We start from the raw sequence: 16,958 nt of genomic DNA on the forward strand, positions 1-16,958 counted from the left end.
AACAGCAGGTTTTGAAGGGGACTTCCCTTCCTCTGCAGTGTGCTTGTGATCCTCAAAGCGATTAATGTTCGATGTATTAAGCATGTGCTAGAGTGTAACAACAACCTGTTGCATATGATAAAATGTCTGACTCCGCAGTGCTTACGATAAGAAAACTTATCATTCAAGTAATTGGTTGCAGTTCATATCTAGTTTTGGTGCAGATAACCATTTTTACTCCAGGATTTGTTTTTCTTTCATGATTGATAGCGAACCACAGGAACAACAGAAGCAACCCAAGCAGAACTAATTTAACTGTATCTTCGAAAACTTTTGTCACTGTCTGCATTTTAAACATCAAAGGCTATTTTTAAAACTGCTGCAATTTTCCTTGAAAATCTGTTTTTTCCTGAGTAGACTGTTCTACTCTGAAATGATAGTGTAAGTCTGGGTATATCAGAGTTCCAGATTTACCTCACTAATTCTTTGTTTGTTCAGTTGTCAGTTAAAATGACATTTTCCTTAACCATCAATCTGGCAATCAATCATCCTCTCTAGCATCAAGTTAAAAACCTTGTACACTGAGATATGCTTTCAGCATGTACACTTCTCCAGCACTTCATCAATTTAACCTCATCATCTCCAAACTACCTTCTCTGATCCCACCAGCAGATTATATGAGAATGTGTTGCACTTCCATATGCATCTGTATTGTCACAAAAAAACAGCTGGTAAGAATCCTGCTCATGGACAACAGGGAAGACGGTAAATATTCAGCTTTTGACCTGCATGGTTCTTGTCACTAGTTACGTCAAAGTTGGTGGGAGTCTCTCAGACCTGCGAAGCCAGCAGGTGTGCTTGAAGAGATGGGACAGTGAAGTTAAAGAGAATCAGAAAGAAATGTACCCTAAGCTTTTTTGGGAAGTAGAGTATCTATGGGGTGGATGTTGGTCAGACTTCATTCTTCCACGTTTGGGGGGGGCATGGCCCTGATGTGCTGGTTTGTCACCACCTTGGCTGCCTGGCCTTTCTAGTTCCCAGTTCAAAGCACCTTTGTAGCCCAAGTGCCTAGTCTCCCTAATTATTATTTCATAGATGGAAAACTGTACCTTTTAATCTACAAATTCTTTGAAAAGATGTAACTGTTTCTGTCCTATTATGTGCACAGTCTTGGGACAGACAAGCACTAGTGCCACTGCACTGTCATTTTTTCCTGGACATTTTCTGAGTCCAATAGGTGACACCGATGATCTTCTGGATGCAGTCCGTAAGGCATGGCAGGAGCACAGCAAAGCTCCCAAAGGTAGGAGAAAAAGTGCTTTTGCTTTTATAAATATGCCTTCACTTAGAAATGTTGCGTGGAGGAACCGAGTGTAAAATCCTATTTTGGACATTAAAGGGTTGATGAAATGTGTTATTGTTGTGCTGAATTATTTTCCCCTGTGCCCTTACCTGAGGTGGGCACCTCCATTGAAGACATTACTCTTGTTTGCTCCACCCGGGTATAAATCTCTACAGCCTGCTCCCCCCGTCTGCATTGGAGCAGCATGACTAACTCTTGGCTCCCTCTCTGCCTCTAAAATTGTCTCTCAAAGAAAATGACACTCTTCAGTTTGGAATTAATCAAGGTGCCCTGTCTATCAAGCTTGAAAAAAATAATCAGTAGACATAAGACATAAGGTAATGGTAATGTTTGTTGGTTATTACTACAGTGATGTGGCTTTAAAAAAGGTGTGGAGTCAGTGTTTTTCTGTTTGTTTCTGTAGCTGAGCCCCACTGTGCTGGGAGGAGGGTGAAGCTGGGGCTCCCTCCCCTTGGTGCAGCCAAGGAACAAGCATCTGATCAGCATGTGTGCCCTCGGGCTTGCCACCAAAGAGAAAAATGTACGTGCTTACAATTTTTTAAAGTGTAATTATTTCTGCACACGTGCTTGCAGGCTACAGCAAGCCAGGTTGCAGGTGCATCGTACACCTATGACAGAAAGTTTTGGGAAAACTTGAAGTTCCTCCACAAGTTCACTTCAGCTCCTGTAAAGCTGTCTCCTCTATAAACACTTTGTTTTTTCTGATAGAAAGTTGGTGGTGCCAGAAAAGGAAATTCTGACCTCAATTTTCACTTCCAATGCATGTCAGATGTATATCAAGTAACGAGTCTTGAAACATTATTATTAGTGCAGGTTTTCCCAGGATATTTGTTTTTCAAAAAGCACTGACTACTAATGTAGGACTGGAGGGGGCAATAGAGGCCATAAAACATAACAAGTTGCTTTCCTTTCGACTGCCTTGCAAAAAATAGCTCTTTATCTGGAATAAAACAAATCTTCTGACTGAACAATTATTTTTAAGGGCCCCTGCCAGAAGGTTGGGCTTTTTTTTCTTTTTAATCTTGCAAGACAGCTTTTAGGGTAACAAACTCCTGGGTGCTGGAACGGGAACCCTGCAACCTGCAGGGCAGGTCCTATGACTGAAGCACCCAGCAACTGCCTTTACTGACATGGGACCTACATGCTTTTAGGCTAAAATCACTTCTTCCCACACGTGTGCTTCAGGAGTAAGTCTTGCTTGTGTGATGATCCCACTGCCCTGTGTCTCTGGTGCTTCCCCACGCTGGTGGGCAGCCTGTGGGAAGCCAGATTTCTGGGGCAGGTGCCCCTGCCTGGCACCCCTGCCTCCCCAGGCAGGAGTTGCACAGGGCGGCAGCACCACATGGAGCACTAAGTCACAACACACCTGTTTGCGAACACTTGCTTCATTATGTGTGCTGAGTCAGCCAGCATCGGCATCTTAGAGATTAAAAATAAAAAAGAGAGTAGGCACAAGCTTCTCTGGTTTATGAAAAGCCCCAGAGAGGGCCCACCAGCAGATGCAAACAAACCCTTGTACAGTTTCCATGTTCTACTGGCAGAGAGCTCTGGTAAGGTCTTCATCATCTGGTTTGTGTTAGAGGCTTCACCTGAATGATCTTGTACTGCAAGGCTGAGCTTCAGCAGCAGAAAGAGTTAACCAAAACATGTCTTGGATGCCAGGTTATGGTGCAACTTCATCTTATGCCTGACCCAAACCATCAGCAGATATTATTGAAAAGGAGACCTTGTCCCTGCATTTGCTTCGCTCCTGTTGCATTATGTCTTATGAATGTGACGCTGCAGGGTGACTCAGACCAGCTCACGGTGCTCAAGGCCGTTACTTTTGGGGTTGTTTTTTTACTGCAGAGGAGGCAGTGGAAGTGGGGAAGTGATGTGAGCCCCTCTCAGAAGTAGCCAGCAATTAGGTTGGATTATGCCTACTGAGAACCTGCACTGTTGTTGCCCTCACTCTTCATCAAAACAAAGGCTGAAGTAGGTTGGTAGAGCACAAGTTAGTTGGTCTGGCAGTTCCCAGCTGGGTTTCACCCACATATACTCGCAGGGTGGTTGTCCCATCCTGGCTGCAGAGCACCATGCTTGCCCTTAGAAATGCAGTAGGAAAGAGCATTGTGGGTTTCTGTTCCCAGCTGAGATGCCTTTGCTGTGAATAGCAGCCTCAGGTATTATGCTACTGATGTCTCTTGTTACATTATAATTTGAAAAATTGAGACTGGGTGATAATAGAGATGCTCAGAAAAATTAAAATGCATTTGGTGCAACTGTGATACTGATAATCTGTAAGACAAAAATATACCACGTGTTTATGTAGACATTCTTGTTCAGAAATAAGGTGAACTTCGCTCACTGTAGCTTACAAATGCATCGTGAGAATTTGTTTAGCTGGAGTCTAACAGTAGCCTAGATCCATAGTTCCCAACTTCATTAGAAATACTGGAGGACAGGAGGCACAGGTTATATAGGTCACAACTGAGAAGACTCGAAACAAATGGTCAACATACCTCAGAATGTATCAGCCTCACCCTGTGATTCTTATCCTAGACCTTGATTCCCTGTCTGTAGAAAATCTGAATAGGAAGTGATGCTATTGCACAACTATTTCCCTTCCTGGCCTCAAAATGGATTTGATTTGTGATTCTTGGCCATTGTCACCACCAAACATTCAGTGCTGCCTCTCATGGGTTGCAGTTTTTAATAATTCTCTTGCTGTAGGCCCAAATTAGGCCAATAGTAACTGAGGGCTCTGGCATGAGATGGACTGACAGTCCCAGCAATGTCGCCATGCTCATGAGACAGCTCTGTCAGCATCCAGCCTTTTCAGATATTTCTAATAGGATTTTCCCTGGGTGTGATATACTGTGGTATTTGGGATGCAATCTTAGCTATGTTTAGAGAGCAAGGTCACTGGTGGATCCTACTCTTATTTGAAAGACAAGGGACCTGTGCCAAGCCTTGCCTACACCTGAGGTGTTCTCCAGGTGATAATCCTGGTGCACAACAAGCCCTCAGTGTTGTAACGTCCAGAGATCTAACAGCAACGTGACGGCCTTGTGGTGTGGCTATACAAACACACGGCAAGCAAGGGCTTTGCCCAGACAGCCTCACTCTGCCTGGGAAATGAGGCACTGAATGTACAGAAGATAAATGTCTAACAGGCTTAGCCAAAGGTGAGTCAAGTCCAAAGGTGAGTCAAGTCCATTCCCACTAATTTAGCAGGGACGGTCATAAAACAGCTAACGAGCCCTCCTGAGGGCTGGCACATGCTCCAGGAAAACTGGACTTCCCACCATCTTGGAGGAAGTGTGCATTAGCTTTGTTATAAGCAGTTCAAAAGCAGACATGGATTCTGCCTCCTTTTCTTCTACTCCCCTCTACATGCATATCAATGCTCTTCTCATGTTCTGATGCTTCAGACTCCTTTCTGTGCAAAGAGAATGGATGATGTGATCAGTGACAAGCGCTGCCTCCATCCTGTTCTCCATCCTTGATTTCCCGTTTCACTGGGAGACACTGAATGATGCGCTCCAACGGCTTCTGTGTCCTGATTCCTAGAAGAAAGCATCCTCCAGAGAGCAGCTCACTCAGCCTGAGATGCTCAGGCACAGCGGCAGCTGCAGCCTGCGTGAAGTGGGGGTGGTATAAATAGCTGCAGGAAGAGAGGCAGGAAAAATTACATGGTATGGTGCTATGGCCAGAGCTGCAGCAGTCAGGCTCAGTTCTGCAATGAGCTTTGATTTAGTCAGCATCAGAGTTATATCGGGTGGTTCTAAAATTGCCAGTTTTCCTCATTTGGTCAAATTCAGGTTTTCTGAATCTCTTACAGAAATTTTACTGTGGTATCAGTGACTGTGAGTTTTAGAGCTTTATCTTAGTCACTGACTTACAAAAAAGAAAAAAAGCATATGGATTCTGCAAGCCAGGGACTCTGCGCTTGTTGGGCCATACTTTGAACACTGTGTAGCCTTTGTGAACCTTGCCTTCCTCCTTGCAGGACAGCCAGCCTCAAAAGGGCGTGCTTTCTCCTTGATTCTCCTCCTTACCACACTGATTAGCTGCCTCCCTCTATGCTGTGTGTCCAAACAATCCCAGCCCAGATTAGACAAGGCCTGAACTACCCTATAGACTGGGTGAGGCTGTAAGGTCTGGGCTGTTGTAGCCTGGCTAGAGGCTCTGGCAGGGCTGGCAAAGGTCACTGCAGCCACCAGTGGTGCTGGTGTCCTCTGTTGGGCCTGATCTGGGCACATTTGCACACAAAGCCCAAGGGGACTGTCGCAAAGCAGTGCAGAAGCTTCAGTGTTAGGAATCAGATGTCTAATGGGCCCAAGCTGAGCACCTCTGGCTGTATGTGGTGATTGGTTTAATATGACACACCAATTTCTGAACTGACCAGGAATACTTGGGAATTTTTAGTGCTTTGAGCCTCCTGACCCCTGGAAGTGCAGGTTGCTTTCCTGAGTGGTCACCTACATTCCATCATTGTTCCCAGTGCATTCAGCTGGGTGGCACCACTGGTGCCTGTGTTAACTCCAGATTACCATCTCAGGGAGATGAGGGTCTAACTAAACCCTAAGCCTTGGATGGGGAATGGAAATGGCACTGAGGTTCTCAGTCTGCCTGGAGCAAATCCACAGGCTGACAGACTTAAGATGTTTCACAAGTTAATGCTGGGTGTGGCAAATGGTAACCATCATCCATTGCCCCAGCATGGAAATGGCAGCAAATGCTTGGCTGAGACCTCATTTGTGCCCCCAAAGGGAGGTACCTGCTAAGCCGAGTCTCTTGACCAGCACTGCCAGTTTCTTGCTCCAGAGCTGGAGGCAGACGAGCTGCTGGAGCATTTTAACTCACTGGTAGCTGCAGCTGGTGATGACTTGTGACTGTCACTGCTCTGCACACATCACTGTGTCAGGCAGACACATGACGTTAATAATAAAAACTCACACTGAGGCCATCCCTTAGCAACAAAGCTCTTAGAGTCCTTTTGCTGGTGCAACAGCTGACGATTGGGTATCTTCTTTACCAGCAGAGCTGCAAAGTGGTGCACAGCAAACTTGTCCCACCTTGTGAACCTGTAGTGAGGTGCTACACCAGGAATACTGGTTAATGTGAGCTGACCCTGCTGTTGTGAAAGACTCTTCTGGGTGTCACTCTGTATATTATATAGACTTATCCTTAAATGATGTTCTCCAAGACAGATCTATGTCCTTCTTGGTTAGCATGGCTTGGCTACTGGCTGCCCCCTACCTTGCAAAAGCAAGCCCAGTAATCTTGAAAAGCACAATAACTAGTCATCCTAAAGAAAACAGTGTGACCCAGTGAAGCCCTTTAACCTCCTAGACCTGAGGAATAAAATACCACAAAGGAATGTAACCTCAGGTGGGAATAAGCAGTTCAGCTTTTGCCTGGGTCTCAGCTCAAAGTCCTAGCAACACTGGCAGACTGGGTGAAGGCCATGTTCTGATGGTTCCAGTAACTGTCTTCTGATGGTTTCTGATGTGCTCAAGTCTGAAGTAGCCTGAAAGAGCAACACTGCAATGATTCCAGTTACTCTTCTCCAGCAAGATGGAGAAAGTCTTCACCCATGAGATGCCACCAGCATCCAAATATGTATATATATATATATATATGTATATATATATACTGCATGCTTCAGGTTCCTTAGCACCATTTACTCCAACACCAGAGGCCTCCAGCCTTTGCTCAAGTTGCAACTGCAAGCCAGGAAGCCTAACTGAATTTTTTAAAAATCACACATATGGTACTGCAACTATATCAACTATTTGTTGTGCATGCACCAACTCCCATTTCACTGCTATTAGCAGAGCACTCAGGCCCTTACATGCTAGGTATTTAGTGTTTTGTCAGCTCCAACTCAAAGCTTTGTAGGGTAAGATGGAAAACACTAACAACCACCTTTGACCACTTTGAATGTCCATGGAGAGCTACCTCAGGCAGATAATACACAGTAACCAGCCTGATGTCCCCATGCACTCGCTGTAACATAGCAGAAGGCTTACTGGCAATCATTTGCAAGAAACTTGTAAGAAGTGCATTAAACCACCTTCTAGAAGAAAAACTTGAATTTCATTAGGCACCTAAGGTGAAAGTGTGCCAGACGTGGTGGACTGTAAATTCACCTTGCTAGTGAAAAGCATCCTGGAGTAGAGATCAGAGTAATCAGCCCTTTTAATAAATGGGATGAGATTCAGGAGGCCTGAAAGGGAGCTCCCCACTTGCACAGAGTGCACCAAGGCGTGTTACCGACAGCTGTACAGCATTTCAAGCAGTTACTGCCAAGTGACAGGCACTTTCTGCAGTGGCTAACATTAAAGGAGGCCCTGAATATGTATGTTGCCCTCTCTGCTGACAGCTGAGTCTCTTATGCAGCGAAATGCGGAACATCTGCCAAAGGAGCAAGCCTTCCTGAATAAATTAGCGTCCAACTGGGATATGGGCTTGGACCTCTCGACTGGCTGACACCAGCTAAGAGACCAGCAAGGGGACACAGGGGCAGCCATGCCTCACTTACCAAGTCTGCAAAAGGCTGGAGAAAGTCAAAATCATATTGCATGCAGGAGGCACACCAGGGAGCCCCATGGGCCTTGCCCGTGTTCAGGTCCTTTGTGGCAGCCCGGGACTTGTTCAGGGCAATTTCCAGGTGAGAACAGGGAGTAAAAGGCCACCCCAAACCACAGATGAAGGGAAGGGGAGGGAAAGAAAGGGAAAAGGAAAGCGAGAGGGAAAGGGAAACAAAGCTGTGTCATGATTTCCATCAACCTAGACTGGAAAATATAATTCCTCCTGCACATCATCACAAGCCCACAGATGTTAGCAGGCACACTGCTGGCAGCACAGCCCAGCCTCTCTGCATGCCGTCACTTGCTGATGCCACAGTCCTCTGCATCACTAAAGGACAAGAATAACAGAGAAGCAAACTCCCCCATGTCCAAGGTCTGCAGCAAGGAGCTGAGCAAGTCCTCCTTGGCCCCACAGGTCATCAACAGAAGCCCTGATGCACAGACATAAGGCATTTCAAGAGAGCTCAGGCAGGATCAGCAGAGACATTTCTGCCTCTTTTTCAGCCTCTCCTCCCTTGAACTCGGGAATGTAATGCCAAAGGAGACCTTGGGATATCACATCCCTTTTGTCCATTGTGGGGCAGCACTGCCTTTTCCTTGCTGAAGCGATGCAGCTGGGTCCTCTAAGCAACAGGCTCTGCAGACCTTCCAAGGAAACTGGCCGTTCCCGGAGGTTTGCATCTTCCTTCGCAGAATTTATTGTCCAGGCTGCGGCTCAGGTCACAAGGCAGCTGCCTCTGTTGGCTTGGATGGGAACGCTCGCTACCAAGGAGAGGAGGAAACTCAACGAATTTTAATCACAGTTTGACTGCCAGTGCCAAGACCAGGAAAATACTTGTTTGCATGATTAGAAACAAGATGTGTTACATACACACAGTCTCGTCAAGCAATTAGTGCCTGAGAATAGCAGAAAATAACCTTCTGGCTGAACACAACGCAAATCCAGGGCTATGACCTTCTGGTGTGATTCTGCCTCTAGGACGCTGATGTTCCCAGAGCTCACACAAGGGGATGGCACCTCAGACAGATTCCTGGTTTGACCAGGAAAATGAAAATGTACTGGGGAGTTAACAAGCCCTTAGCAGTAAATGCAGCTGGAAGAAAGAGGGAGCCTGTGTGCATGAGGTGTAGCGCTGTTTGGTGAGGGACAGTTTTAGGTCTCCACCAGGAGTAAGTCAGTGGGCGTCAGTGAGCTGCAGTGGTTCAGAGGAAAACAAAATCCAGGTCTTCATGTCTGTGCAAAAAGGCACCAAGTAGAGGCTCAAGGCAGCCACAGACCAGGGTTAAAGCACTGCTCCCCTTCCAGGAGGAGAAGCTGGACCTCAAGTCAAGGTGGGAGCTCGGTGAAAGTTTCAGGATTGCTCTTTGAGGAGCTCAGACTGCAGCCTGTCAATGGGTCAGGTCACAGAAGGGCACAATGCTTAACAGGGTCAGGAAGGTCATGCACAGTGTTTTCACCTGGCCTGCCTGTAACATGGATAAACCCTCAGCGACAAGACTCCTATCATCAAATCCCCACCAGATCTACAGGGATCTTTGCAAAGGATAATCAAATGCAACCTCCCTCTTATGGGTGGGTTAGAAATGCAAAGCATCTATACAGCTGAAGCGCAATTCTTTAATTTCTGAGCAGTTACACAACCTATGACACCAGCTACAGAACAACAGGTGTTGAGTCTCTGTCCCTCTCCCTGTGTGTTTCTCTTTAACATTAGGGAGGCAAGTGCTTCAGTTTTTACTTGAAAAATCTTTAATGCACTGTCTAAAACCAGCCTTCGTTTGTTGATGCTGTCTATTTAGGTATCTTTTGCAGCTCATCATCTGTCACAAGAAATGCAGCACATTTGGTTTTTTATACTGCAAGAACTGGCAACACCTTCTGCTTTCTAAATCTTCCAAAATAAGTTGCATGCATCTCCAGATATCTTGCAGATGAGCTAAAAATAGGGAAAGAGAACCTCTGAATTTAATTTTTTGCTTTCCATTTTTTTCTTGGATGTGCTCCCTGTGTTGAGCAGTTGCACTCCCCATTAGGTCAGCCACTAGACAACAGTTTTCCAAGAGCCTGGAAATGAGAGAAATCCATAAAACAATTCCCCATCCATCAGCACGCACTCACTGAAAGGTCTGCCCTGGGAGGGGTCTGGATTGTCTCTCTCCTGTCTGCTTTCTTCATAGTGATATTTCTCTTCCAAAAAATCTTCCCAATCTGTCTGCTTTTATCTGCTCCTGCTACTTACTGAGCCTCTTCGGTTTTCTCAGGCTGCGCATCCCTCAGTGTCTTGCTCCCACCCACTGCTGAGATTAATGCTGTGTAATATTCCAGAGCTGTCACATTCTGGTATTGGAGCTCATTTCCTTCTTTCTCAAAACCAAATTTTAATTAAAGAAAACAACCACACAACTGAAAGCCTGTCTATCTATGTGGATACACAGATCCAGGATCAAGTAGTGTGTGGGGAGGAGCGCTAATTAAGGGGAGGCCATGTCAGAAAACATGGGTAGTCTTTATGATGTGAAAAAGGTTCTCCATGTTATTTAGGTATAGGTATGTATCTTGTATGACACACTCCCTAGAGTGCAGTAAAAATCCTGCCTAATTTGGAGCACCCAGGTGCTTTGGATTGCCCTCCACAGGTTTCCTGACCATGTCAGCAAGAAGGCAGGGACTGCACCAGCCCAAAGCCTGTTTGGAGGTGGAGGTGGAGCGGAGGAGCCATCCTGCTCCATGGATGTGCTGTTGGTGATGAGTGAGCAGCTCAGGGCAAGTCAAGTCCGGCTGCAGGCTGGTGGTGCTGTGATTCACCCCCGTGGGCTGCATGTCAGCTTGGAAACAGCCAGGAAATCAAATTCTCACACTTCTTAGGACACAGGCAGGAGGTGGGTGGGAAACTGGGCAAATCTCACTAGTGAATAATTGCAGAGTCAACCGCAGAGTCTCTTGGCCCATCTGTCTCCAGCACTGACATGGGTAGGGTGGGAGATGGGGACCCTTTTTGTGTCTGTTCCCAAAGGGGTTGGATTTGCCCTTGTGTGCCCCACAAGAGGAAGAGGATTTGGCTCCCTCTGCCCAACCCAATGGTCAGCTCCAGAGCGCAGCAGCTGACTTCACCATGCACGGATAGAGAAGGGACTTCCTACCCACACTTGCACTTCCCTTTAAAACAAGTGTTGCTCCTTTGCCTTCCAGTGGAATAAATGCCCTGGTAGGTAAAAATGTACTTGCATATTACGTGATGGAAGAGTGGGCTAAAAAGGTGATGATGACTAACTCCGGTGTTTCAAACCTGGGTAACTGGGTTCCCTGGAAGAGCAAATTAGGTGGCACATTGTTACTGACAACTCCTGGAGCAGCCCAGTTGGGTACATGGTAGACAGGTCTCCTCACCCACGGAGCAAAATGCCAATTTATGTGTTACAGAATGATGTTTTTCCTCCTAGGAAGGGCAGTCTCTGTGGGCTGGAGCTGACTAAATCTGCTCAGCTTCGTACCTTTTGTGGGTAATGCTTGGATGGACAAAGCCCTTCTTCTGTGCCTTTCTGGAGAAAGAATAAAACACCGTATTCCTGCATGTATTGAACTCAGCTGCCAGCCATTTTCAGTTTCAATAAAGCGAGAGTGTCTAAACTTTGGCTGGCATAAGAGTCCACCAGCAAGGAGGTCAAAAAGGAGAGAAGCATTCTGCACATTGAAGAAAGCTGGGATATTTGCCAAGATCAAGCACAATTTTTTCTCTAGCTAACCAAGGGACACAGAAGATTTTCCAGATGTTGTTGTCCAATTCAGAACAGCTTGGCCAAAAGGAATATTCTGGAGGAATTCACTCTGGTTGGCATTTGGATTTTATTTTTAGTCAAATGGTCTGTCTTTCATTGCAAGGAGGAAAATACCATACAATTTATGTTCAGGCATCCACAAAAATACTGTTTGAAGACATACTGCAGTAAGAGCAACCCCACCACTGATTCTCCTTCGTGTTGGAGTACAACCATGGTGCCTATCATTGATTTGTTTCATGTCCAATAAATTTCAGGGTATGGAAACACTGATCTCCTGTCAGTGGGGCTCACTACACAGCACCCTTTGCCCAAGCCTGGCTGATGCAGAAGGTCACTTTTCTGCTACCAGTGTTTTGAGTCAGGGGAAGGCAGCAGCAAGCAGCTGGCCGTGTGCTCTGCTGTCATGGTCCATGTGCCCAGCCTGACCTTCTCCCTGGCTTCAGGCTTCTCTGCAGAAACACTCCCTGCTTGTCATGGGGAGCAGTTTTACAACACAGCCCCACCACCTATCACACACAGCAGCCATTTCTGCTGCGTGCCTGTGGTCAACTTCCCCACAGTGGTGACAAGAAAGCATGGGCTCTGGAATTGGTAGGAGGAAACCAGAAACACTTCTCACCTTTCCATGTGAAGTCTTCTGGGACATGTCATGTTGTCCCAATAAAGCCTACAAACCCAGGTCTCCCCGATGGCCAGTGATTTACCCCAATGCAACATCACATCCTGCCATAGATCCTGCTCTGGAAGACTGGCATGTTAGGCCAGCTCAGTGTCATTTGACAACATAATGAGGTTTCCTCAGAAACGTGGTTTCAAAACAGATTACCTGGGCTCACAGATGAGCTGCCCTCTGGTCACAAAATAACCCTGCTTAGGGGAAATCTGGGCACAACAGCAGCTCACAGGGATATTTCTACTTAAAAATGTAGTATAACCCAGACTGAGGTTTTTATCTTTTACACCTTTTCTAGATACCAGTTTGCTAATTGTTTTCTGTTTACAGAGGGTCCTATCATAGGCATGCAACATAGTGAATGACAAACATTTAGTAAGGCCCTTGCAGAGGCATCCAGCTGACAGATGCAGAGTAACCATTGGTGATGCTCAGTGGCAGCTCTCTGTGCCCATGGCTCTCAGAGATACTGTGTCCTGCTTGGCAGATCAGACCACATGCAGATGAATGAAAGATGAGGCTTCAGAAGGAGGACTACAAGTGTCCACTGGACATTTTGTCCAGAACTTGCATTACACCCAATCCTTCAGCAAGCAAAGAGATGTAGTTTATCATAATTTTATTTTCACTTAAAAAAAAAATAATTTGGAGCCTCCTCTTTCATTCCCTAATAGTACATTAACCGTAGGTATAGGCGTTTTCAGATAATAATAGTCTTTCTACTTTCCTATTGCAATGCAATGGAATAATATAAAGGTTTAGCTAGGAGGAGAGTTTGACTTCCCTGTGTAAAAGCTGTCACAGTGAAAATAAAAATAAATCCAGCAAACGACACAGCTGAACAAACCCACACTGCTTCAGCTGCAGCAAGGCGAGTTGCTGCACTGTGACAGCACTTGCTGCATCCCAGAGGATGCACCACTGCCATGTATGCAGCAAGGAGCTGCCAGTATTTGCCAGATTTGCCCCGTTATCCACAGCTGTCTGTTGTCCTCTCTGTGCCCAAGAGGCTGGAGCACCAGGGCCATCAGCCTGCCATGTGTGGGGCTTAGCAGGATGGGAGGCACAAGGCCACCTTTAACGAAGTAAGAATGAACATGCACAGCTGGTGTTATCAAAGCTCTCTGCTAGCCTTGGATAAATGCATCTTGCAAATGCAGGAAGCAAGAATCCATAGAATAGAATCATAACATCATTTAGGTTGAAGGAGACCCTCAGGATCATCAAGTCCAACCATAACCTCACTCTAGCACTAAACCATGTCCCTAAGAACCTCATCTAAATGCCTTTTAAACCCCTCCAGGAATGGTGACTCAACCACTTCCCCGGGCAGCCTGTTCCAATGCCTGATAACCCTTTCCGTGAAGAAACTTTTCCTAACATCCAACCTAAACCTCCCCTGGTGCAACTTGAGGCCATTTCCTCTTGTCCTATCACTTGCTACATGGGAGAAGAGACCAACAGTTTTGTTCCTTCCTCACATCAGTTTAGAGAGCCAGCGGTATATCAGCATGTATAAAAATTAACATTGTTTTAAATTATTAAAAAAATATAAGATATATAATAATATGAAATACACATATTACCTATGTATGAAGCACATATTACTCATATACTTCTAGAAGGCACTGGTTTAATCAAGGACTGCAGAGAGCTTTGGGGACCCTGAGTGATGGGTAATATATAGAGGGAAATTTGGTCTGACAGCCAAAAGCACTCAGTGACAGCACTGACATGTCCAGGGCAATGAAGACACGTATTTCCAAGTGAAGACACATATCTCCAAAGTGAAGACCCCTCAGATGTACATGTCTCCTCTAAATCAGACAGAAAGCTCTCCTTCCTATCTTTCCACCCCATGTCAAGAGGGTAGTATGAGCACCAGCAGTGTTTTTGTTATTACCAGGGCATCTGAGCCCTTTCTCCCTATTCAGGGTCTCTCCCTAGCCAGACATGGCATCCGAGCTGTGGAGGCCCTCTCCCTGCCACCACAGTGGCAATTGCCACTGGAACCCCCCGGCACAGCTCCTGGCCCGACTGCAGAGACACGTGTGGAGTCACCTCCTCCCTGCACCCTGCAAGCCACCGCTGCCTTCCACTGTGTTATCACCCCTGAGCTTCCTTCCTCTCTGCGCCGAAGGGCGGAAGCGCTGCCTCAAGCGCTGCTTACGAGGCACGCACACGCTCAGCTGTTGAATCCTCAGCCATTTCCTCCTTGGTAAGCTGGCCCAAGGACTGACCCACTTCTTCATGCGGCTCTTGGTCATATCCCTCCATGGCGTCACTTACAGGAACAAGACTAAACTTTTCCTGTTTGCAAAACGGCATTAAATCATAGTTGCCTTGTGTTGTTAATCAGTTAACTAAGCAGTAAACATGCAACTTGCAGCAAAACCAATAATAATTAAAGCTGACAAAGTGCTTTGGTCAAGTGGGTGTTGCTCAGGCATGGCGATCTGGCAGAAGTTGTGCTGATGGGGGACACAGCCTGCAGAGATCTGCACTATCCTCCAGGCCTCAGCCCCACATTCTGCGGCTGCCGACACTTTATTTCTCACCTTCCCAGGAGCCATGAGACAAACAGTAAGGGATGGACATGAAGCTGAGAGTAGCCCAGGGTTCACGAAGCATCCAAGTGGTACCCTGCAGCTTCACCAAAGGAGGCAGCTAGTGGGGTTCAGGGGGCGCCACTTTTGGGAGCATTTTGCAGGCTCCTGAGGGAGTTGGGGCCAGGTTTCAGTCCCCAGGCAGCTCCGTGACAGAAAGGCGAGAGGGAGTGGATCATTGAGATCTGGAGAGAGGCAGGAAGGAAGTGGGAGTGCAGCTTCCTGCTCAGGATGGTGAGACTTGACCTCTGCTCAGTTTCCCTATGACTAAAATGATATTTCTTAAAGCAGCCCTCCTTCCAAAGACTAAAAAATAGCAACTGTTGAAGCAGAGGAGACTGCTGACTAATGCTGTACTAGAGGATAAATCTTTTTCTTGAGAATAAGTTCAAGCACCAGTTTTTGGATGAACTAGGCAGGACTGTCAGGGTTACCCCATGACAGTTCTCATGCAGACTGTCTTCTAAAACATGGAAAAGATGACTAACAGTGCAATTTCAATAAAACAATTTAAATAACAACTGTATTACAATCTACATAAATGACATTTCTAAGGGATCTGCATTTTCAGTGGCAAAAATTTTTGGAGTCCTCAGATGAAAAGGTAGTTTGCCAGCAGAGACCACAGGCCTTCCCTGTATCAGCTCCACTTGAACATGAGCACATCATTTGGAAAAATATCCTATCTCGATGTTGAGTTCCCAGTGACCACAACATTTGACAAGCTGCGGAAAGGAGAGGTTCCCCTGACCATGAAAAATCTGAGCTTTGTTTCCAGGCTGAAGCTGTAGACATGGGACTTCCATTTGCTTTTATTCTGTTCTCACCTGTCAGTCCAAGGAGCCCTACAACAGCATGTTCCTGATGAGAGCTTAATTTAGCCAGAAAGACGAAGTTCCCAGTAGCTCCCACAGTGAGGCAGGGCTTTCAGTGCATTTGCCAAGCAGGCATTTCACATTGTGCCCATCCTACTGAGCAGTTTTGGCTGTGCTGTAGCAGTAAGCACAGCCCCTCTTTCTTCACCAGGCTCCAACTTTTATATGACTCACAAATGTGATCAGTGCAGGATTCAAAGATGTGGGATCAAGGACCAGCCACAGAAGGCAGCTGAAAACCCAAAAGAAAAAGAGATACAAGCCCCCACCCACACCACCCCTTCCCTTCCACCCCCCATGAAAAAACATTTTTCTTTTTCCACTCTTCTGGCATTTCCCTGAGGCTCCTAGAGATACTGCAAATCAGCACCTTCTGTAGTTCCTGCTCAAAAGCATTTTGTGTGACTTCTGGACAAAAAAACATTCCTTATTGTCATGCAACATTCTCATCTTCATCTAGCTTCCTCCATAGGCCTTATCCTGACCGGGTACTCTGTTGAGTGTTGGGCTGGTACCACTGATGTTGCTAGTTTTGTCCCAAAATAAGCTAAAAAAAAAAAAACCAAACAAACCAACCTTGAAGAAATACCTTATTTTTCTTTACTTGGCTTTTACAGAATCATAGAATCATTTAGGCTGAAAAAGACCCTTAATATCATCAAGTACAACTGTTAACATAAGACTGCCATGTCCACCACTGAACCATGTCCTTAAGCACCACATCTACACATCTTTTAAACACCTGCAGCGATGTTGACTCAACCACTTCCCTGGACAGCTTGTTCCAGTGCTTGACAAACTTTCTGTGAAGAAATTTTTCCTAATATCCCATCTAACCCTCCCTCTGGTGCAACCTGAGGCTATTTCCTCTTGTACTATCACTTGTTACTTGGGAAAAGAGACTGACTCCCGCTTTGCCACAACCCTGTTTCAGGTCACTATAGAAAGCAATAAGGTCTCCCCTCAGCCTCCTTTTCTCCACACTAATAAAATAACAGCACTATGGTTCAGAGTGGTTTCTCTCTTTTGAATATACGTCTTTGCCACCATCGTGCTGTTACATGGTACATCGATTCACTACATTGCAGGAGAATTCAGGTGCCA

At 46.1% G+C, this 16,958-nt stretch overlaps 1 long non-coding RNA gene across 2 annotated transcripts in view; it reads right to left on the reverse strand.

Annotated features, from left to right (window-relative positions):
* Positions 1-16,958, reverse strand: part of LOC110361322 (uncharacterized) — a 44,409-nt gene that overhangs the window by 18,604 nt on the left and 8,847 nt on the right. The gene's annotated exons all lie outside the window — the stretch shown is intronic.

This window comes from Columba livia, chromosome 5 (genome assembly GCF_036013475.1).
Source record: "Columba livia isolate bColLiv1 breed racing homer chromosome 5, bColLiv1.pat.W.v2, whole genome shotgun sequence".
NCBI classification, from domain to species: Eukaryota; Metazoa; Chordata; class Aves; order Columbiformes; family Columbidae; genus Columba; species Columba livia.